General features: G+C 35.7%; 1 protein-coding gene across 5 annotated transcripts in view; it reads right to left on the reverse strand.

The window, feature by feature from the left end:
* Positions 1–25,514, reverse strand: part of nAChRalpha7 (nicotinic Acetylcholine Receptor alpha7) — a 322,772-nt gene that overhangs the window by 292,125 nt on the left and 5,133 nt on the right. The window contains exon 1 of one of the 5 annotated variants that reach the window (XM_067786134.1): positions 21,949–21,989. The exons of the other annotated variants lie outside the window; for them this stretch is intronic. The gene's annotated coding sequence lies outside the window, so the exon portion shown is untranslated. Of the gene's footprint in view, positions 1–21,948; positions 21,990–25,514 lie in introns of those variants that run through there. 5 annotated transcript variants of the gene reach the window in all.

Here is a 25,514-nt window from a genome sequence, read left to right on the forward strand (position 1 = left end):
ACACTTCTCTGTACACCTTAATAGAGAGAGAGATGAAACGCCCAGGCAAGATGATAAACCCAACCCGCAATCGATGGTGGTGGAATTAATGTCCTCTCACATGATAATGGCGCAGTAAGAATAGCGATAATCAGACTAAAACAAAAAGGCTGCAAGCGCCGATAAACTACCTGCGGAGCTATTTAAATACCGCCACGAGGACTTGAAAAGACACATGCATCAGCTTATATGGAAAATATGGTCGAACAAGTGCATGCCGGCGATTGTAATCTCAGTGGACTTTTCCCAGTCCACAAGAAGGAAGATCCTACAAACTGCGCCAATTATCGCGGAATCAGCATTCTTAATATCGCATATAAAGTTCTGTCAAGCGTATTTTGTAAAAGGCTAACGCCGTTCGTGAATCGGCTTATTGGATCTTACCAGTGCAGTTTCAGATCTATTAAATCTACCATCGACCAGTTTTTTATGCGCCAAATTTTGTAACCAAAAACCCGCATAAAATAATCGACACATATCACCCCTTCGTCCATTTTAAAGCCGCCTTGGACAGCACGAAAAGGAGTTGCCTATATGCCGCTATATTTAAATTTAGTTTCCATGCAAGAATTTGGAAGAACCTTACCGAGCCATTCCAAACTAAACTAGTTTTCAAACAGGGTGGCCCCTACAGTGTGATTTCTTTAATTTGATGCTAAAGAAAATAATACAAACTGCACAATTTAATCGCCCTGGAACATTTTTCGTATGTTGGCGTCATTGATAAAATCGGCCTGAACACTCCACACCGGCAAGAAAAGCGGAGAAAATAGTTCGATGATGAATGAGTACAAAACGAAGTTGCAACTTATGGCAGCCATAATTTCGAAAACGTAAAAAACTTCGTTTATTTGGGAACCAGCATTAACAAAAACAACAACATCAGCCCCGAAACCAGTGAATAATCACCCTCGCCAATAAATGCTACTTTGGACTAGATGAAAAGTAAAGTACTCTCTCGGCAATCGAAAATGAAACGAAAAAAACCTCTACGCGTTGGCGACGGCGAGTACCGTAGAATATTTAACGATCAACTGTACGAGGTTTACATAGTTCAGCGAAATTAAACGCAGCCTCTATGCTGGCTAGGCCATGTTATGCGAATGGAGGATTCCGCTTCAGCTAAAAAAGTATATATTTTTTGGCTTCCGTCTATATAAGCAGAAAGAAGGCGTTCCCACTTAGCTCGAAAGACCAGTGCCAACGAAGAAGCAACTGGTGCGCCTTGTGGGATGGTTTGACCGATTTCACAATTGAGCGAGATTAAATAAGTAAGTAATTTTTGATTACTTTATGATTTTCTTAAGATCGTTCTTTTGTAGATTATTTATTCATTTATTACAGTCTATGTAGACTTACAAATCAGCTCTCGATCATATCAAGACAATTTACGGATAATTTTGAGATTGCTTACGAAATAGAGTCTTTACTATTAACTTGCTGTTTTAGAACTATTTTTGGTTAGTTTGAAGACGGGTCGGGATAATTTTGAAGTAATTTTCCATAATTTAGGGACTAGCGCAGTATCATTTCCAAATTCATTTAATGATCGTTCTGGTATTTTTGGGAATAGTTTCAGAGAAACACGTTCAGGTTCTGTTTACGATTTAGTGATGATGGTAAGGAAAACGAAATTATTCAGTATTGTTTTTGAAATAATTTTTAAACCATTTCAGGATTATTTTTAGGTTCATTTCAGAATTTTTTATTATTTCGGAAGTTTTCCAAATTTTGGAACTGTTTTATGCGTTTTTTTGGGAAAAAAGTTGAGTTTCCCGTTATTTTTCTAGGTCTCTGAAAGAGTGGCACCAATGTTAAGGTTAGTATATTGTTAAAAAATATATCCTTCATTTATAGTTAACTCACTTTACTATAAACAAAATGAGCTAAGTACAACTTTTGCAGTAAATACATATGCAGTAAATGTGAACACACCGCCCTAGTACAGAAAATTCATTTTTATAGTGGAATGCGGGTTGTTTTCGCGTTGATTCACTTAACATTCAAAAATCAAAGCTTTTTCAAAAACATCTCTTTCATTTTATGTAACTGAGTATTTTTGAGACTCAACACATTGGCATCGGCCTGTTTGTTTAAGTGACTGATATTATAATATAAACCAATATGACAGAGCTTACTCAAGTCGCACGTCATCCAACTGCCACCATTTTGTAACATTCGGTTGACGCCGAAATATTGAATATGTAGAAAACGTCACGGGGCTACTACCCTACATACAACACCTAAACAACCCCTCAGTCGATCCTAATTAGGTGATGAATATATCATAGGAACCATGCGATGCTAGCAGAATCGGCAAATTTTGTGCAGTGTCAACCTGGCGTAAGTTTACAATGAGCCCGCTGACACCACCCAATTCAGTCAAGTGCGCGAATTAAAAAATTGTTGTAATAGTTGATTTAATAAAGTTGTTTATTTTGCTTCATCATAATAATACCCCATAAAAGAGCATCGGCTTACACGCAGCACATACCCTGGAAAAGGGCACCCAGCAGTCACCAAGTAACACATCTCCATACATATGTTATGGTATCCAATAATGAAAAGCTACAAATTTAATAGATTCGAGTCTGACAAATCATAGGAAAACTGCAACTGGAACTGAAACCCAAAATCACTATGAAACTAAGAACGAGACCGCTACTAATTTTGAAGAACCTAAAATGGATCCGAAGTACTTTAAATTGGCGTGGCTCCTAGAAAAATTCGAAAAGTGATTGTTAAAAAACACCAATTTTCGGTCTTATAAGCGGAGCACGCTACCATCACACCACATCCACCGCTCCTTCTTTTACAAACCCAAATAAATAATTGCGCTTAAAATACCTATACACAAGTCCAAATGATTTAAAATGGGACACTAAGAGTACAGCATTTTGTATACAACTTGAAGCATTTGTTATTTGTTAACATTTTTGGAATGTAAATGAACTTAAATGCCAGCATTCAGTATCACAAATACCAAACGTCAGAGCACGTAAGAAAAAATACGAACAAAACAAAAAAAAAAATGCAAATCAAAAAACACTGCAGCAAATGTTGCACGTTGCCGAAATGCGATTTGTGGTGATTTATGTACGCTTCAAGTTAGATTATGGATTCTCACTGACTAACACAACACCTGATTTACTGTACAAATACTTTGGGGTAGTGCAGCATCATGCAGTGGGCGATATAGTGGAGGGGTATGGTAACATTAGCTGCAGCAAACGAAAATTTAACCTGAATATAAAAATCATGATTGAAGGACATAAAGGCATTATATGACATTTATATGAGCATTTGCATTTGTATAAGTGTTTGCTAAAGTTGTTGCATATTTTGGATTTTTGTGCAAACTTGTTGTTATTATTCTTTCTCTTGTTGGTAACGTTTTGTTGTAGCAACTCATGGACATTGGAAAGCTGAAATATTTTGCAGTTAAATTTTACTAAGCTATGCGATTTGTTACTAGTGATGATAAAGTGATTGTTGTTGATGTAGTTGCTGTTGGTTCCATATTCACCAAACTGGTTGCCGTTTAAAATTTTCCTCAGAAAAAATATCGGTTTATGAAAATTCTTCTAGATACACTCTTACATGCTTTTATGTGAGTTTAACTTAGTCGATGTAAATTGCGAAATATTTTTGCTTGCCTAAGCCATGTTGTATGTATGTAAAAATATTTTTAATTGGATTACCATTATTAAGAGTGATACAGCTGTCAGATCTAGAAGCAGCAAGTGGCTTAAGTCCTAGGAAGCCTCTAGTATTTGCCAAGAGGACGGAGTTATTTTATAACATAGGTCCTGGTTTTTGATAGGGTTTTTCAGTTTGGTCGTTAAAACAAACTTCTGGTAACACTACGGACTCAATCAGTCTATGTGAAGTCCTCATGGACCGGCCAGTTCAACCTACCTACCTACCATTATTTTTTATACTTTCATTTAATATTTAATTCTTTTGGTAAAACATGAAAGGCAAATTTGTAGAACTTTTGTTGGTGTACAAGCTATCCACGTATCCGATAATACGCTCACAGTTACCTCTAAAGCAACTACATGGCTATATAAATGGCTAATATGCTACTCGTCTCGGGTATGGTCGCTGAGCTTGGGGGAAATTGAAGGCCTAACCAGGCGCCGCGCTCAGAACTGTCAAGGGCCATCATCTACACAATAATACTGGAATACTCCCCGTACAAGGGTAAAACGAAGTGCTGGGTACACAATTCCTCTTACATACTCAGAAACATGGGCATCCCAGCAAACTATTAGTTGATGGGGTCCCGCCTTCCAGTGATATAATAGAGCATCCTCGAAAGTACTATAAACTGGTCCATCACAGTAGGATTCAGCCGGTAGAGCCAGATGATCTTAAAATACCCTCAGCGTTATGCAAAAGAGTTGGCAAAATCTTATACCGATAAATGCCCGGCGAAGCCCGTTCCCACAGTCCTATAGCAGAAATTCACTTCAACTTATCCAGAAACAACTCCAACATACGCAATGTATGTCGAGCACGTAATGTGTCTCTGTATGACAATAACTGGATTAACAAATGTAATATAGGATTCAAGGGGTTTGTTTAGCGCAACCCTCTCAAGGGGTTTCCGGCGCAATATATAGCTTCTCCAACCCAATTGTCAACCTCACCTACCCGCGGCGAATCCTGTTTCATTAACAGACGAGGCTCTGGCGACCCCAAGCTCCTCAGGGGAGGGAAGGCCTTGAAGGTTTAATGTGGCCATATAAATAGTTCCCGAGATAATCGGGCTAGTACCTTAATGGTGCTTTTTTACCGGAACGTACCGGATCTGTAACCGACAAAGGACCATCAACATCGATAACACTCCCCAAAACCTTCGGGGAGTGTCTTTGTCGTTAACACAACAACAAAACCAACACTTGCAATAAGAAACCAAAACCTCTTTAATATGTACGTATTAGAATTCCCCTTTGACTTTAGTGATAGGATTTTGATGAAGAAAATGATAAAGAAGAAAACTATGAAGATAGCACAATAACGAAATCGGTTTGTCTCCAAATCCACGCCAACTAAAGCATACATAAAAATCTAAGAGGTTTTACTATTTTTACGATTAACTTTAATTTTCTAAAGTCAAAAAGAATTAATGAGCTAATTAAGTATTATTACACATTTTAAGTAGAAGCGACTGCAAGCAATCGGTAAAATAAAAGCGATTATAATGAAGTCATTAAAATAAATATAATAACACCAATAAAAATGCACAAATACCTATTTGTACAACAAACAAAAAAAATAAAAATAAAAACATAAGTTCCTACCAAATCGGGTTAAGGTGCAAATTATCAACTGAAATCGTTAAAACATAATAATGGCAGCTATTGAGGAAAGTAAAAATAAATATTTTTATCACACCAACTCGGTTCTAAATGGCCTCCAGCCGCCCCATAACCTTTGCGACACCTAAGCATTTTCATTTGTTGCCATGATTGTATTCATAGTTTATATATATTGTTACAAATCGCTAGCTGAAATCTGCGACAGACAACCACTTATTGCTAACGATAGTTACAATAATAAAAACAAACAACAGCTAACAACAGTACATGAGAGCAAATAAAAAAAAAGTAGCAAAGAGAGAAAGTCAATCCTCTGGCAATCAAAGTGCCAGTTAAACAACACAACAATAGCACAACACACCTACACTCTTGCATTTGTGTTTGTAGCTGCATTCTATTGTACAACAAGATATTAAATCACTTATAAAAACCCAAAGGTAAAAAAAAATGTTTGTTTGAAACATCATGCCAATATGTTAGTATGTCTCTACACATATGAGGTATCTCTCATATACGTATGTGTGCGAAATGAATTCTAGTTTAGTTCCGTGCTGGCGATTGCTGCTCCACCTGAGCTCTTGTCAGAAAAGTGCACCTCATTCGATGTATCTATTTTTGTTTTCATTTTATTGTTATATTCGATACAAATATACAAACCATTTTATATTACATAAGTGAACAAAGCATTTCTGTATGTACATATGTGTGTTTGTTTAGCTTTATGGATGTTGCAAATTGATGTGTGGCACGTGTGCTTATCGCTGGCGTCTGCACTTTTCCCATACATTGCAGGTGACTGACTGGCTGTCTGTGTGAATGCATAATTGAATGTATGTTTGATTTTGTGTCTGCGTGTGTGTGTGGCTTGTTGGTTATAGCGAAAATCAATGCAAATTTAAATTTTTTTCTTTCATTTGCAGCTTCCAATAGAAACATCGTTTGCTTTCAACACAAAATTTAATTGAATTAAAATGTTGTTGCACAAGCTGCAACTTTTTATCGTAAAAAAGTTGTTTTTCATGGGATTTCAAAGCAATTCCCAGGATTAGCAGATGAAATAACTATTATGCGAATTGAAGCTGCTCTTTTACAGTTTTAGAACAAAAAACTAAAGTAATTTGTTTCGAGACACTTTTTGTGGTACTGAGAGGTATGCATGTACCAGGGTGGAAGATGTACGATGCGTTCTAAATGCAAAAGTGATGAAGCAAATATTGTTCTATGAAAGAAACTTGCAAGCGTTTTTTATATCTCTTTATATAGTTTTACATATTTATTTATTTTAAGTGTACACTTTTTTATATTTTTAGTAATGCAAATAAATTTATTGGAAGTTGGATTTAATTAATGTATAAAAGTGTTCATCTCTAAAAAGTTTTGAAACTTAAGCGTAAATATAAGGAAGTGGCTGCAGATCTGGAACATTTGTTTATTTTTTATTTCAGAATAAAGAAGAAGCACAAAGGAGAGTAAAAAAAAAAAACCATTCGATTGCGACACTGTAAGTTGCTAATACTACATATGAAGTACCACAAGATCCCGTCATGTATTCAAATCAGTTTAATTTGATTTAAAAGCCAGATAGAGCTTTTTGTTATTCGAATAAAAACAATTTTTATTAAAAATACTATTGTTGCAGGTTTTAGAAGTGTAGTGCAATTTTTTTGTTTGAGGATGGAGCCTTGTAATAGTCGGTAAAGTGCTAGAGTTCCATATCGAAGGCTGCGATGCTGGTTCCCAAGGCTGGTATTATAAAAACGTTAACAGCGGATGCTCGAATTGACAGACGGGCGGAAATGGTCCAATCAAAAATATTTTTGGACACTGATAACATTGCTTGACGGATGTTGATGTCTATTTAAACTCTTTTATCCCATTTCACACCAGAGTTATCCGATTAAACTGTAACACCTACACCTTCTAATTGGGTATACAAATGTTTGCTGATAGAGAATTTTACTTTTCAAAACACATTTTGTTGCTGATAGAGAAATTTTCAAAATGTAAAATAATAACATTTGAGAAAGGCTTTAAAGCTGGCCATAATGTCAGATATGAAAGTCGAGTCAGAGATCATTTTACCATCTGAAACTCATTTTCGTTAAAATAGTTGATGTAATGAAGGACGATTGAATATAAACTGGCGAAAGGCCTTAGACGGTAAATTCAATGAACTATGTGAAATGTGTTGGAAAAATCTACCAAACAATTTTTTTTTTGTAAAAATAAAATTAAAAAAATAAAGCAAAATAAAAAAAAAAATAACATGAAATGAAAAAATTTAAATAATAAAAATTTAAATTGTATTGAAAAAATAAGATGAAATAAAATAAAATAAAATAAAATAAAACAGAATAAAAAATAAAATAAAAAAGACCACAAAGAAGGAAAGAAAGGGAAAGGAATGTAAGCGAATTTAATGGAAATGATATAAAAGGAAAAAAAGAGAATAAAGAGAGAAAGGAAAAGAAAATAAGAAAAAGGCATAAAAAAACAAGTAAGGAAGGCTAAGTTCGGGTGTAACCGAACATTACATACTCAGTTGAGAGCTGTGGAGACAAAGTAAGGGAAAATCACCATGTTGTAAAAAGAACCTAGGGTAACCCTGGAATGTGTTTGTATAACATGTGTATCAAATGAAAGGTGTTAATAAGTATTTTAAAAGGGCGTGGGCCTTAGTTGTATAGGTGGACGCCTCTTCGAAATATCGCCATAAAGGTGGACCAGGGGTGACTCTAGAATTTGTTTTTACAATATGGGTATCAAATGAAAGGTGTTAATGAGTATTTTAAAAAGGAGTGGGCCTTAGTTCTATATGTGGACGGCTTTTCGAGATATCGCCATAAACGTGGACCAGGGGTGACTCTAGAATTTGTTTGTACTATATGGGTATCAAGTGAAAGGTGTTAATGATAATTTTAAAAGGAAGTGGGCCTAAGTTCTATAGGTGGACGCCTTTTCGAGATATCGCCATAAAGGTGGACCAGGGGTGACTCTAGAATTTATTTTGTACGATATGGGTATCAAATGAAAGGTATTAATGAGTATTTTAAAAGGGCGTGGGCCTAAGTTCTATAGATGGACGCCGTTTCGAGACATCGCCATAAAGATGGACCAGGGGTGACTCTAGAATTTGTTTGTACGATATGAGTATCAAATGAAAGGTGTTAATGAGTATTTTAAGAGGGCGTGGGCGCCTTTTCGAGATATCGCCATAAAGGTGGACCAGGGGTGACTCTAGAATTTGTTTGTACTATATGGGTATCAAATGAAAGGTGTTAATGAGTATTTTAAAAGGGCGTGGGCCTTAGTTGTATAGGTGGACGCCTTTTCGAAATATCACCATAAAGGTGGACCAGGGGTGACTCTAGAATTTGTTTGTACAATATGGGTATCAAATGAAAGGTGTTAATGAGTATTTTAAAAAGGAGTGGGCCTTAGTTCTATGTGTGGACTCCTTTTCGAGATATCGCCATAAACGTGGACCAGGGGTGACTCTAGAATTTGTTTCTACTGTTGGGTATCAAATGAAAGGCGTTAATGAGTATTTTAAAAGGGCGTGGGCCTTAGTTCTATAGGTGGATGCCTTTTCGAGATATCGACTCTAGAATTTGTTTGTACGATATAGGTATCAAATGAAAGGTGTTAATGAGTATTTTAAAAGGGCTTGGGCCTTAGTTCTATAGGTGGATGCCTTTTCGAGATATCGACTCTAGAATTTGTTTGTTTATGGGTATCAAATGAAAGGTGTTAATGAGTATTTTAAAAATGAGTGGGCCTTAGTTCTATGTGTGGACTCCTTTTCGAGATATCGCCATAAACGTGGACCAGGGGTGACTCTAGAATTTGTTTGTACTATATGGGTATCAAATGAAAGGTGTTAATGAGTATTTTAAAAGGGCGTGGACCTTAGTTGTATAGGTGGACGCCTTTTCGAAATATCACCATAAAGGTGGACCAGGGGTGACTCTAGAATTTGTTTGTACAATATGGGTATCAAATGAAAGGTGTTAATGAGTATTTTAAAAAGGAGTGGGCCTTAGTTCTATATGTGGACGGCTTTTCGAGATATCGCCATAAACGTGGACCAGGGGTGACTCTAGAATTTGTTTGTACTATATGGGTATCAAATGAAAGGTTTTAATGAGTATTTTAAAAGGGCGTGGGCCTTAGTTCTATAGGTGGATGCCTTTTCGAGATATCGACTCTAGAATTTGTTTGTACGATATGGGTATCAAATGAAAGGTGTTAATGAGTATTTTAAAAGGGCGTGGGCCTTAGTTCTATAGGTGGACGCCTTTTCGAAATATCGCCATAAAGGTGGACCAGGGGCGACTCTAGAATTTGTTTGTACGATATGGGTATCAAATGAAAGGTGCTAATGAGTATTTTAAAAAGGAGTGGGCCTTAGTTCTATATGTGGACGCCTTTTCGAGATATCGCCATAAAGATCGACCAGGAGTGACTCTATAATTTGTTTGTACGATATGGGTATCAAATGAAAGGTGTTAATGAGTATTCTAAAAGGGCGTGGGCCTTAGTTCTATAGGTGGACGCCTTTTCGAAATATCGCCATAAAGGTGGACCAGGGGTGACTCTAGAATTTGTTTGTACGATATGGGTATCAAATGACAGGTGTTAATGAGTATTTTAAAAAGGAGTGGGCCTTAGTTCTATATGTGGACGCCTTTTCGAGATATCGCCATAAAGATGGACCAGGGGTGACTCCAGAATTGGTTTGTACTATATGGGTATCAAATGAAAGGTGTTAATGCGTATCTTAAAAGGGATTCGGCCTTAGTTTTATAGGTGGACGCCTTTTCGAAATATCGCCATAAAGGTGGACCAGGGGCGACTCTAGAATTTGTTTGTTTATGGGTATCAAATGAAAGGTGTTAATGAGTATTTTAAAAATGAGTGGGCCTTAGTTCTATGTGTGGACTCCTTTTCGAGATATCGCCATAAACGTGGACCAGGGTTGACTCTAGAATTTGTTTGTACTATATGGGTATCAAATGAAAGGTGTTAATGAGTATTTTAAAAAGGGAGTGGGCCTTAGTTCTACAGGTGGATGCCTTTTCGAGATATCGCCATAAACGTGGACCAGGGGTGACACTAGAATTTGTTTGTACGATATGGGTATCAAATGAAAGGTGTTAATGAGTATTTTAAAAGGGCGTGGGCCTTAGTTCTATAGGTGGACGCCTTTTCGAAATATCGCCATAAAGGTGGGCCAGGGGTGACTCTAGAATTTTTTTGTACGATATGGGTATCAAATGAAAGGTGTTAATGAGTATTTTAAAAAGGAGTGGGCCTTAGTTCTATATGTGGAAGCCTTTTCGAGATATCGCCATAAACGTGAACCAGGGGTGACTCTAGAATGTGTTTGTACGATATGGGTATCAAATTAAAGGTATTAATGAGGGGTTTAAAAGGGAGTGGCCTTAGTTGTATATGTGAAGGCGTTTTCGAGATATCGACCAAAATGTGGACCAGGGTGATCCAGAACATCATCTGTCGGGTACCGCTAATTTATTTATATATGTAATACCACGAACAGTTATCCTTCCAAGATTCCAAGGGCTTTTGATTTCGCCCTGTAAAACTTTTTCATTTTCTTCTACTTAATATGGTAGGTGTCACACCCATTTTACAAAGTTTTTTTCTAAAGTTATATTTTACGTCAATAGGCCAATACAATTACCATGTTTCATCCCTTTTTCCGTATTTGGTATGTAATTACGGCATTTTTTTCATTTTTCGTAATTTTCGATATCGAAAAAGTGGGCGTGGTCATAGCCGGATTTCGGCAATTTTTTACACCAATACAAAGTGAGTTCAGATAAGTACGTGAACTGAGTTTAGTAAAGATATATCGATTTTTGCTGTGTATAAAAACTGGGCGTGGCTTCAACCGATTTCGCCCTTTTTCACAGAAAACAGTTATCGTCCTAGAATCTAAGCCTTAACCAAATTTCTCAAGGATTGGTAAATTTTTGTTCGGCTTATGGCATTAAAAGTATCCTAGACAAATTAAATGAAAAAGGGCGGAGCCACGCCCATTTTGAAATTTTCTTTTATTTTTGTATCTTGTTGCACCATATCATTACTGGAGTTGAATGTTGACATAATTTACTTATATACTGTAAAGATATTAACTTTTCTTTTAAAATTTGAATTAAAAAATTTTTTTTTTTTAAAGTGGGCGTGGTCGTTCTCCGATTTTGCTAATTTTTATTAAGCAGATATATAGTAATAAGAGTAACTTTCCTGCCAAATTTCATCATGATATCTTCAACGACTGCCAAATTACAGCTTGCAAAACTTCTAAATTACCTTCTTTTAAAAGTGGGTGGTGCCACTCCCATTCATTGTCCAAAATTTTACTAGTTTTCTATTCTGCGTCATAAGTTCAACTCACCTACCAAGTTTCATCGCTTAATCCGTATTTTGTAATGAATTATCGCACTTTTTCGATTTTCGAAATTTTCGATATCGAAAAGTGGGCGTGGTTATTGTCCGATATCGTTCATTTTAAATAGCGATCTGAGATGAGTGCCCAGGAACCCACATACCAAATTTCATCAAGATACCTCAAAATTTACTCAAGTTATCGTGTTAATGGACAGACGGACGGACATGGCTCAATCAAATTTTTTTTCGATCCTGATGATTTTGATATATGGAAGTCTAAATCTATCTCGATTCCTTTATACCTGTACAACCAACCGTTATCCAATCAAAGTTAATATACTCTGTGAGCTCTGCTCAACTGAGTATAAAAATAGGAAGGGAAAGTAAGCTAAGGAAAGCGACTTGAAATTTCAGTAATAATACAAGTGGAAGGTATTTCTTTTTCAATTCTGAAAATGTAGCGTATTGGTGTAGATTTCCACATATTTTAAATAAGTGAAAAGACAATAACAAAAAATCACGTTATTTCGTATTTTGGACAAATTTTTTAAATTCTATTTTTCTAAAATTTTTTAGATGATATTAAGAATCCGTGGTGTGATGGTAGCGTGCTCCGCCTATCACACCGTATGCCCTGGGTTCAACTCCCGGGCAAAGCAACATCAAAATTTTAGAAATAAGATTTTTCAATTAGAAGAAAATTTTTCTAAGCGGGGTCGCCCCTCGGCAGTGTCTGGCAAGCGCTCCGATTGTATTTCTGCCATGAAAAGCTCTCAGTGAAAACTCATCTGCCTTGCAGATGCCGTTCGGAGTCGGCATAAAACATGTAGGTCCCGTCCGGCCAATTTGTAGGGAAAAATCAAGAGGAGCACGACGCAAATTGGAAGAGAAGCTCAGCCTTAGATCTCTTCGGAGGTTATGGCGCCTTACATTTATTTTTTTTTTTTTATTAAGAATCCGTGCGAAGGATTTGGGGTTATCTGAGAATGTTGAATGGATCATGAGTTTTACCGTTAAAAGTTTTTCTTTAGTAGCCAATTAACTGTGAGTACGAGTAGCTGTAGAGGACTCCACTAATTTTGATATGACAGGTTTAAGTTAATATATGCAAATGAAGGCAATTGTGAAAAAGTTTACAACAACTAAGGCATGACGTATCTGAATGCGTTTGTAGCCATTTCAACTATCGTAGGAGTGCGGGTTCGAATCCCACTCCCGGGAGAAAAGACTTTGAAGAGATTTACAAGGTATAATTGAAACAGCTGTCGCCTTGTCCGTCCTGATGTCACGTTGTTCAAATTTTTCCCAAATTATTAAATAAATTATAAAATTAAAAATTGCTTGAAATAAATTTTTTCATACATTTAAAAAAAGCAATACGGGCAATCCCCGATTAACTCATACATAACAGACAACCTTTGATTAATTCGTTGTTAGTTCTATAAATAGAACAAAAATTGCAGCAATACCAAGTTTCTCTGAAACCGCCTTACAAACATGCATAACTTCAACACATAATTACATAGGAAGTACGTGATGTGCAGAAGATTAATATATGCAAAAGAAGGCAATTGGGAAAAACTTTGCATAGTGTTTAACATTGTGATGAATGTGAAGTTTCTTCTCTTTACGTCTTTTCTACTGGTTTGCGTAATAAAATACAATCAGAATTGCCCTCAAAAAAATCACACGTACCAATAATTCTGTCGTCCTAAAAAGGAATGAGGTTATGTACATTCTAGCTAAAACTCATAAATTAAACTTAGCTCGTTTGTAATTTTCGAAAAGATGCAGCTTATTTGTTTAAAATAATCCTTTTGGACTAACTTGGACGTGATCATTTTATATATTTCAAAAAAGGTTAAATTTCAATTCCTTATAAGCGAATAAGATGCCTATGTAAACTATCAATCTTTGGAATTAAAAAAAAAAGCAGATATCCACATTCTTTAATGTACTATGAGTTGAATGGACGCAGCTCATATAGCCTGTCAGTGCGTTAAAGATTTCGCACTTAGTTGCTTATACGGGAATTCGAAGAATTGTCGTTTTACCGTACATTCAATGCAACCGAAGCTTTTGTTCTCGGTTCTATGTACATATGTGTAAGTTCTGTTATCACTTTCTTAAATTGTCTGTGTTTTTCCAGCAGCGTTCGCTCATTGACTCTTTTAACCTCGCTCCAACGTTTTCAACATCCTGTTGTGCGGAAGTGAGGCACTAAATCTTCAACGTAAGAGTCTATGCTGTAAATTCAGGAATAAGTACGAAGAAAGCCATTTTTTTAATGTAAAGAGTTATTAATGTGGAAGAAAACTTAAGATCTTATGATGAAGAATAGCAGGATTTTTATAAGGGAATTTCTTTAACTGAGGCTAAATTATGAATGCATTAGAAGGCCAAAAAATAAGAGTTTTCTAGTCTCAAAATAGTCGAATTTCCGGACCACAAAAAAATTTTATAAAATTGCTTATAAAGTTATTTCATTTGGAAATGATATAAACTATGTATGCAAAATAACGCCACAAAAATGTCAAAGTTGTTTCAGTGCTCTCGCGCAGGATAGGGAAAGAAAACCTCTGAAGGTGCAAGAAAAAAACACTGATTTGGGAACATCAAAAGTAGGGCATAAACTTTAGTCAAATTGTTGTGAGTTTGTTAAACTTACTTTTTGTTTCATTGCTCACATTACTGCTTGCTTGGCTGCCTTTTATGTTGCTGTGACACAAATGCAGCTTCAGTATGGCAGCGAAGATAATATTTTGCCGCTCCAATACCAAAATTGCTAAATTATTTTGTATACTCGCTAAGCAATGGCAACAATAACAGTAATAAGTGAAAGTGCAATAATAACAATAATAAAGGTGAAGTGTACCAATTGTGGTAGCGCTAACACAATGTGAGTTGTAGCAATAATACACCGAGTATGAGAATAGCAAAAAAAAAAAAGAAACAACAATAATGCACAAAACGATATGTAACTTCAGCAAAAGTGTCAAGAACAAGATGAACAATGCAGTGAATGTATGCAAAAATGAAATGTCACAATAGGTGGCAAATTGTGAATCACCAACTAAAGTAAAACGTGCCGGAAAATATTTGGATAAAAGGTAATGCATTATATCCGTGCAAGTATTGTTTGTACATGCAACAATGGCTGTGGAATGAATACCGCAAACTAAGGCATTTTACTGTAGAATACTATGGAAGTGAAAATGAAAGGGAGACTCCTAGTTATACCACAGAAATATTAGTCCGACTATAGTCATGAACACGTGGGCTTCGATTACTCAGTGTGAAATAAGTAGTATTCCCGAGTCATTATTAATTGATGCTCTGCTGCCTAGGAGATTTGCTTAAGCTAGTCATCCCTTTTTTGCTATGACTATAGTCAACTGGGAAAACCAAGGAAGATCAAGTCTTCCTTCGCCTGTTTTTCTCGACTCATTTTAAGGCTACACCCTCTCCTGCCATCAAATTCCGTAGCTCATACCCTTTTCGCTGGAAAATTTTTATATCGTCTATTAATATGAGTACGCCAACAAAGCCTTTAAGTTTTCTTAATGTTTTATAAACTTCATTAATATTACCATTAAACTTAGTTCAAACTTCGTCATTGGCATCACTCGAAGTACTGTAAATCCTACGGCAAACTTTTGGTGAACAATACTTTTCTCGAAACTCTTTAAGGACACCAAATGTTAGGTCAGGTTGAGAGGTAGCTACCCCGGCAGGGTAAGCTCACTTCGACAACATGAAGGTCCATTGTGAGCAACATAAGATAAAGGTGACGTAAGCTATGGATACTTAAGAATGCGTCGCGTGGAAACGATATAGTTCTAAATAAAACCGATCTCGACCCTGGATAAGTCATTCGGATATTCCAGTGAGCGGAGATTGGAATGATTTCGCCTAGTTCTGACAAAAGCTGTAAAACAGGCATGAATAATTTTGAATATTTCACGTCCCTATCCCTTTCATAGCTGCAGCAAGTTGGGATTTCCAGTATGCCCTGCAATTCCAGTGCCCTGCAAGATATAATGTCCCCAGGCCATTTTCTTAATTGAGCTGACTACAGATGGCCAGGGGTAATCCGTATTTCCTGGAGAAATCTGCACTTGGCTGTATGCGCTCCAGAAAGTCTGCGTGAACTTAGGGCTTTGATTGTCTCTTGGTATCGGAGTAGATGTTAGAGCGCCATTATATGCCAATATGCTATATGCTGATACCAACTACCGCTGTACGTTGTACTCTGACACTTTCATTTCGGAAATACTCGTCATGTTCAGTGCATCCTAACAGGCCAGTACACGGCAAAGCAAGATCGGATTGAGTACCATAGCATACAGACAATGTACTACCCTTGGTGTTAGTTCCCAGTTCTTACCGAGCACCGCTTAAAGCAGTACAAGGCAACTGAGGTCTTTCATCTTTTCGTAGAAAACCAGTTACGTTTTTTCACGGTTGATTGCCATTACTTATACCCCAGACCACCTTATTATCGACTACATATAGCCCTGCAATAAAATTTGCCTAGTGCCAGAAATTAAATTCTGAGAAAACCTCGGTAGTCACTGCCTTCTACATCTATCCGTAACTCGTTTACTACCACAATCTAAAGTAAGATTGGAACACTCACTCACCTCGACATTTGATGTAGCAGTCAAATACGGCTTCGTACGCATCCCAAAAATTTGTATCAAAATATTTTGCATCTTAAAATAATTTTGGTAAATTTTGTAATTTCAAATGATTTGCAAATTCAATTCACATTTACCTGCTAATTCGTTTTCCTGATTTAACGTTTTCGTAATGTGAAAATATTGTGCACTGACCTTTTTTCAGGCGAATGCGTAGGGCAAACAAAAATGGGTTGAATATCAGCAGCCTGACTTGTAAATCCAGCTCTGATGAGTGCGTAATTGTTTGCTCACTTTTTTGTGGTTGAACTAAGGTTTTATGTTTTTTTTTTTCAGGTGACACAGGTGTTGTCACATTCTATATGCAGGCGCATAAAACAGGGACACTGGCGTAATTATAGCGGCTGGGCAGAGTGCTCCCTGTCTGATATGTCTAGTTTATTTATTATTCTCACACACCATTTGTAGCCAGTATAAAAGTGTTAAACAAAATAAAGTTTCCAACCAGAGTTTAAGTATTATTATACCTAATACCATAGGCGAGTTTTGTGATGAGATTGACATCCTCTTTTATAATGAAAAGAAGCACACATGAGAATTCTCTTGTCAAGTGCGATAATGGGAAGTATTTTAAGCAAATTGATTTAAGGGCATATACCTGTATAATCAGCACGTTAGTTCTGAAGATACCTCTGTCGTCGAAATTACGCATAGTTTATCGTCAAGAAATAAATGATTGCCTTATAACAACTCTCTGAAGGATCAGACGCTTCGGGATTTACATTCATGGATTAACCGCTATCGTGGAAAAACCTGATATATTATTAGTCACTAGAAAAAGTAAGGTCCCGAAATTGATTTGAAATAAACTGGAGGGGCAGCTCTGTCTAAGATCTGTCTCTGCCTAAAGGAAGCCGTAAAAACTACTCAGCAAGCAGAAGTGCTTGCCTTTCTGCACATTCTGGCTATAGATCTATTGGTTAAAAGAATAGAGCTAACAACTGTTATATAAGGCAAACATACCCCATGGTCTTATTCCTGAGCTTCGAAAGAGATCTTGTCGCCAAAACGGAGTCGGAGGGCTGGTGCAAGAATACAGAAATGACAGAACATACTATAAACCTGTATACCATTGGTTTCAAATTAACGAATGTAGGTGGGTCTGCTAATTACTGTTTAGATCCAGAAATTAGTAAGTCTTACTGTGGTGTCTTTCATGCAGAATAATCTCAAACAGGACTTCATCACGAAGTGCCCTGGAATGCAAACAAACATTGAGAAGGCTTCGCTCAGGCCAGTCCATAGATATATACTTCGACATAAAGAATCAGAAGGAAACGAGATGGCCGAAGATTTGGCAAAGGAGGGTGCAGCACTCGATGAAAAGATGGTAGACGTCCAAGTTATTTTGAGAGAAATCAAAAGGACACAGGAGTTGTATATGATCCATCAAGCAGGAAAGACGTGAATCATGTATAATCCCTATGATAAAAGATTTACACAGTATCTCATATCTCCTAATAGAGAAGACCTAAGGCTCGTACTTACTGGACACTGTCTTATAGCTTCATTTCTTCTCAACTAACCCTCATCTGTAACAGAATATTTAGGAGATGCAGGAATAGACAGTTGAAAGCGTTTCGTGTTCCTGTCCTGCAATCGCGAGGTGTGGGCTGCAGCTATTAGGGACTCCAGAGTTGCCAAATCACGAGGCAGCAATTAAGCTAGGTTCAAGAAAACGTCAAGTCTTTTGCAATAGCATGGAGTTATTTTATAACGTAAGTCCTGGTGCCTAATTGGGGTTTTCACTTTGGGCATCTAACAAGTTCTGGTATCACTATGGGCATATTCTGTGCATGTTAGACCTTTATTGTCCAGTCAATCTAACCTCTTACCTAATCTTAACTCTATTAGTTTCTTACTGCGGATCTGTTTAGATGTATAATCATAGAATGCTTCAAATTAACTTTCCACGCTATGTTTTGTAGGCAATTGGTTTGCTTTTTTGTGAGATCATATTGGTTGATTTCATTATGGGCTTATTTAGATTCATATTAAGCTTTTAAATTAGGTTGTATTGTTCAGCTTCATTTTCCACTCCCTTATCATTCGAACTTGCTTCTTCTCCACCGAGCACATTGTGGAACTGTGGTTTGACTGAACGCAATGAATCTGTATTATGTGCCCGAGTTCATTTAAATAACAAGAGGAATTTTTGAAATAACTTAGAAAAGGAGGAAAAAACGGAATATTGAGAGGAAAACATTCGCTGCGTACAAAAAAAAATTTTATTTGTAGCAATTTAGCATCTCAAATAAATTTTTTAAATTACATATATACTCGTACAGAAACACAAAGGCGTACACGCATACTTAGAATGTACATTACCGTTATTGGATTTAAATATTTATATATACATATACAGTAGGCATTCATTCTCACAATGCGAGTGTTAATATTGATACAGTACATTAGGGTGATCCTTATGAATCAAATAAGTGATTTTTGCACTCCGATAATTGCAAAATGCATAGCGCGACAACCTCGGAAGGGGTTTTAGACCGAGGAGCATCGTGCTCCTCTTAAATTTTCCTAGAAACTGGCGGGATGGCACCTACATATTTTATGTCGACTCAGAACGGCATATACAAGGCAGATGAGCTTTCAACGAGAAATTTTTCATGGCTGAAGTATACTCTGAGTTCTTGCTAAATCACTGTCGAAGGGCGATCCCACTTAGAAATACTTTTTGCTAATTGAAACAACTTTTTTTTAAATATTCGATGGTGGTTTGCCCGAGGATAGAGCCCCGGATATTCGGTGCTGTAGGCGGAGCACGCTAACACCACACCACACAATGGAAAGATTTATTGTGGAACAATACTATAGTTAATGGTTTAAGTCCTCTACGAACATCGAAAAGGAATCATAGCTTCATATTTTTCCATATGTATTTAATTAGCGAGCTTTGCTAATTAAATACATATGATCATATTGATATAATAGTAAAGCGGAAGTATTAAAAACAAATACTGTAAAAATCCGAACAAATGTTACTAAGCTTTCATAAGCGCGCCTAAAATCATATCCACACTATTAGAAATAAACTACATACATAGTGAACAAAAGGAATATAAACAGAAAGGCAATCCTTAGAGACCAATTGTTAAGCGAGCAACGGGACATTCATATGGCTGAGTAGCTAAAGGCATCTGCCTTTGCACTGGTATAAATGTTGGAGATTCGAGTTCAATGCTCAGCTTCCGAAAGTAGTGACATTCAGAAACATGTCCTAGTAACCATCGCCGTTTGTAAACCTTACAATTTTTCTCTAATATCAATAACAAATTCATATTTTTCCTATATAATCATTATTATTTCATTTACAGGTTACTTTTTAATGCCCCATTTTTCTGTGCAATTTTATTCATCATAGTCAATAATTTGTGCTTAACCGCCTAAGCCATTTTGGCCGTTATTCAAACTTGCTCACCTTGTTTCTCCATGACTAATACTAATTCAGAATACCAAGGAATATAAAATTTTACTCAACCTGACTCTCCCAACTAAGTGGAAATCTCCCTTTCCTCTGATTCCAAACTGCGGTTTCGATTGAAATATGTTCTTGGCCGGAGCGTATTCCTTCATTGGAAAAAGATGACTTAGCCAGCGAACTATCTTCATACCTGCATAAGGCACATAAAGCTCATTTGATTCTCACCATCGTCATCACGAACAGAGGCTTAAATGTTCTGTGGAATTTTTCTCTTCAACACCCCATGTGCCATGTTATGTTTTTAGAGCCTTGGAAGCTCCATATTTATAGTATAAGAAGTAAAATTATCAATGTTGTTACAATATTGAATATTGTTGGAATTTTTGAAACTCTGTATTTAAAATTTTCCATAAAACTATATTGTGTTGCGGACGTCTTCCACACAGAAAATCGTCTGATCAAGTCCCGACCAAAGAAACATCAAAAATTTAGAAAACAGTTTTTAAATCTGGGTCGCTCTTCGGCAGTGGTTGGGCAAACACTCCGAGTGTATTTCTGCCATGAGAAGCTTCTCAGTATAAATTCATCTGCCTTGCAGGTGCTGTTTGGAGTCGGCATAAAACTTTAAGGCCCGTTCCGCCAATTTGTAGTAATAATTTAAAAGGAGTACGACTCAAATCGGATGAGAAGTTTGGCCTTAATTTTTTCGTAGCTAAATCGAGCTATATGTGTATTGGGTAGGAGATGGTGTTTTCTGTGAATACCTTAAATTATCTCTTTTAGTCTGTCTTCCTAACTTTGCTATTATCTTTTAAGGCGTCGTTATTTCAAGAAAATTCTTTGAGCCGTAAAAAAATTCTCAAAGATTACTCTCAATTGGCTAACATATGAGATTTAAATTGAGCAAAGGGAAATATAACATACTCCAGCCGATAGTTGTCTCTAATTGGTACTTTTGGAGCAACCAAGAAAGCATAGTCGACTCAAGATATAAACAGAACAAAGGACTTTCTAAATATGTTAAAGAAGAAAATTCCTAGGATCACTGCCACATTGACGGGACATTGGTTTTTGTCACAATCATATAATTATCAATAACTTTTTTAATGTGTTGTTCGCCATCTTAAAAATCGCTTATACAATTATTTGTTGGGTTAATCTAAATTTCGCGCAGTGGCAATCCAGCAAACGCATATGGCACAACCCCCAGATGCATTGAAAACTGTCAAGGACGTAAGGAAATATATCTGTTAAAAGCAAAGGCGTAGTATTGATACGGGCACAACGCATACGAGGTTGTATAAGAAGCAGCTTAGAATTATGTGGCAAGAGCCATAGGGACAGAAAATCAAGCAGGGTTTTTGTATGTAGCGCAATTGTGTTTGGTCGTCTCAAGTGCGTAGGGATTTGCTGACTAACGTGCAGGAACTGCTGAGACTAACATGGAAATTGAGGCTGAAATAGTAAATACGGTAAAATATGATAACACGCTGGCTATGTGACACACATAGGGCATACGCCTTACACTCATACATAGCTAAGATATAAACACGTGCTCCATTTACGCTGTCTGGGTGTATAACGATAAATACGCGCTATTGCTGATCATTCGTACGCATCCACATTCATTTGATTTTATAAATTTTTTGTACATAGTTTAAATTTTACCCATTTTATTTTATTTTATTTTTTTTAATTAGATTTTTTTCATGCCATTGCCGCATAGTTGCAACATAGAAACATACTAACTTAAATCTTCACACACACTTGCAAGCAAAACAAGTAAGATACATTTTGGGCACATTAAAAAAGGTTAGTGTGTGAATGTTACTTCTTGTGTTCAAGCCACCATAAATTTTGGTATGTTGGTACATATGTATGTATGTTTGTGAGTATGTTTGTATGCATGGTAATGCTTGCAAGTGAAAGTAGATTTTTTATTTTTAAGTTATTGCCAATGGGGTTTTCATGTTTATGACGTTGTCGCTGTTACAGTGCATAGTAAATATGTATACATATATGTAATTTTTACTTTTTTTCATTTTCTTATAATTGTATTTCCTGTTGTTTTTGCACTATTGCTCTGAAGTTGTCTGTGGCCTCAATGCAGCGCTCGTTTTGGTCGTTCACAATTTGTTGCTTTCACTTCGCTTTCATTTGCTATGACATTTTTGTGTTGCCATGTTTGGAAAATAAAGTTGCTGTAGTTTTCGAGCGCTATTTTTTAATTTCTTTTCCTTTTAATTTATTGTTGTAATTTGTGAATGATTTATTCGCATACTGCGGTCCCGCTTTCAACACAAACAAAATTTGAACTGAACTTTAGGACTTGAAAAGTAATTCTAGTGTTGCTTTAAATGCATTGCAGCTGTCCTTCTTTTCTGAATTGTTGCAAGTAACTCTTTGATATTTAAAATGTTTATTTGCAAACATATTTAGGATCCTCTAGAGCTAAAGATTGCCTCTTGATGTAAGAAAATCGATACTAATTTTGAAACTATCGCTTTTAAATGGTGGTAAAGTCAAATAAAATAATTTAAAAACAATTTTAAGTTAAACGGTTTTATTGAAAACAATACTTATATGAAGTAATAATAATACTAAATGCTAGAAAATAATTAGGTAGGTCCTAGGTACTGGCCATCACACTCATCATCAATCTAGGGCGTTGATCAGACAATTAAATAAAAGCGTTGGGTGCGGGACTGAATACCTTTCCAACATGGACCAATGAATTTTTAATTTTTACAAAACTTTTTCTCCTTGATTAGTGAAGGCATAGATAAATTGAATATAAATTATAGTAGGTATTGATTTATAAGGCCCGGATATATTCAATACGTAAACTTCTTCGGATCGTGCAAGGTTCAATTTATTTTTTAGTTCCGAGGGTTTGATTTGGTGGAAACTTCCACATATATTGCCCATGTGGAAATTACTTTTCCCAGAAAATTTACATTGATCCAAAAATTAATTTCCTTTATTTTCAGGTGTTACCGCTCTGTATGCGTGTAAATGGTTTGTTTTTGTGGATGAAAGCTAGGTTGAATAAAATCAAAAGGGATTTAAAAACATTTTATGTATTTTTCCCGTAAAAACTTCAAAAATCTGTTCAGAAGTTTTATTCAAAAATCACACAATGTCGGTGTTGTAAGAAAAAATTAGTCCAATAATTAACCAAAATAATTTAATTTAGAGTTAGTGCATTCAGGGATCTGGACATATTCCGTTTGCACGATGTGCATACGTGCGTATTGGTTTGACTCACTCTTTCCATCGAAGCGATTTAAGTGAATGCCAGAGAATGCCGGCAATTATCAAAACATTTTTAGCTCAATTAAGCACGCCAAGTTGAATCAAAATCAAACAAAATATAAACTAACTTTTTGGCAACACATTCTCAAAACACACACATTAAAAAGTACATATTTTCACTCACGTAGGGTCAACCGCCATTGGCATAGTTTTGTAAATAAATATATGTATCAAAATGTTTGTATTACGAATACATCACACCACTACAAACAGAAGTCAAATTATCATCATTATTGAACAAAACGAGTCTGCGGACGTAATGCGAATGCCACATTAATTTTATAAACAAATTGTATTTATGTCGTTACTTTACATTTCATATCATAAATGTTTTCTTTTATTTATATTTACTCCATTTTCGTGCAAGAAGAAAACCAACTGAATTTTGCTATTTTTTCAAATTATATTTATGTGTGTAAATATTTTTATCAATTTACAAATTCAATAAACGTTCAGATATCTTGCACTTGTATCAAATGATTTGTGTTTAGCTAAATGATACAGAATAATAACAAATAGTCATTTACATAATAATACTTACAATAATACAAATAAGCAAACGAATACATTAGTTACGGTGACTTGTTGAACTGGTTTGGTTGAATTAAATCGCGCTCAATTTCGACTACATAAAAAAATTATAATAATAATTGAGCAACCAGCATACAAATTTGGTGAACTGAAAAAAAAAAAAAAAGTTGTGGAAATCCTGGAAAATATGCCTTATAGGTAATTTTTTAAACTTAAGAGCTAGTGATGACAGCGAATGTCACGCTATTTACTATTCTGTTCACGAAATTCTTGTCTTATATTATACTAGCAGACCCGTTAGACGTTGTTCTGCACTAAATTTGGCCTATCTCCATACATTTTAATAAGCTTTTTCCGTCTAACTCTGCCCACCCCACCACAGTAAACATCGATTAAATAGATGCAACGTTCATACTGAGAGCGTCGAGGATTATTATAGAATCGCATTCTATATTCCATTCCTTGATGCATCCATAACACATATCAAGAGCCAACAACGCTGAAAAATGCAATAAACTGCATGAATTTTATGAACGTGTTGTTAATTGTGCCAGACCTGAGTTTGCAATGGAAGTCAAAATGTGGAGAAGGCGAGTCGATGGTCAGAATTTGAACCCGATAAACCTCCCCTCTCATATTTTGTCGAGCTTGATTTCTCTTTGTCGAAGAATGTTTTTATTAATTTATTAAACTGTGTTTTTTAGTTATCAATACTTTTATATTAGTTTGTAAGTGCTACTTTTTCATTGACTTGTTAAATTTTTGTATTTCTTAATTTTAGTATGTTTTTTAATTGTATGAAAATTGTTGGTAGCTTGTAAGAATTTTGTTAATAGTATGCTGTATAATTTTTTCATTGGTAGTCTTCAAGAACTTGTGTTCATAGACTTAATAAATAAATAATTAAATAAATAAAATATCTTCCCATTCAAAGACACACCCAGGGATTCAACCAATTAAAAAAGAAGTTCATATTTTTATAAATTATACCTGCAAAAACGAAAAAAAGTACAGTAAAATTTGACTATGATATAAAGTTTCAATGAGTTGTTCTATTTTTACTGAATTTTCATTTACATATGTGTTTAAAGATGTTCTTAACATAAATCAAATTTTTATAGCCGGCCGTTCAATTTAAATATTACGTAAATTTCAGTAGCATCTTTCTATTAGATCTCTTTCAACTATGAATATATGTACTTAAGTACTACTTAGTTAAAAATTTAAATGAAAGATATGCCTTTTGTAATCCACAAAAGGAGTGCACTTCGTCTTAAGTAAGTCGCATTTGCGCTTAATATTGAAATGGAAATGAAAAACACAATAAAAAGTGTATCGTACTTGTGATGAGCATCAGCTGGCGGAAGCAGTGCAGCACAAGGGAAATGAAAGCAGTGGAATAGTGGTGCATTGTGCTCATTTTCACGGCCAGCTGCTTGATTGTTGAACAAATGCCAAAGGAATATAATCTTAGGTAGATATAAACACGTTTTCGGAATTTTTTGTTTATACAAACACATCTTTTTTTTTACCACGGCCAAATTACATGGGCATAATACCAAATTGAAATGTGTAAAAATTTAAGAAAGGAAAAGAGATAAACATAACTAAATTAAATAATTCTGCTCAGGGCTTTCAGCACGTGCTGGAAAAGGCATAAAGAGTCTGAGGTTTTAAGTGTACCAAGAAATGGGAGAAGGGTAACAAGTGAAATGAGCTCGAAACGGATTAAAAGTATGAGCTTTTTGAAAA

This window comes from Eurosta solidaginis, chromosome 4, assembly GCF_040869045.1.
Source record: "Eurosta solidaginis isolate ZX-2024a chromosome 4, ASM4086904v1, whole genome shotgun sequence".
NCBI classification, from domain to species: Eukaryota; Metazoa; Arthropoda; class Insecta; order Diptera; family Tephritidae; genus Eurosta; species Eurosta solidaginis.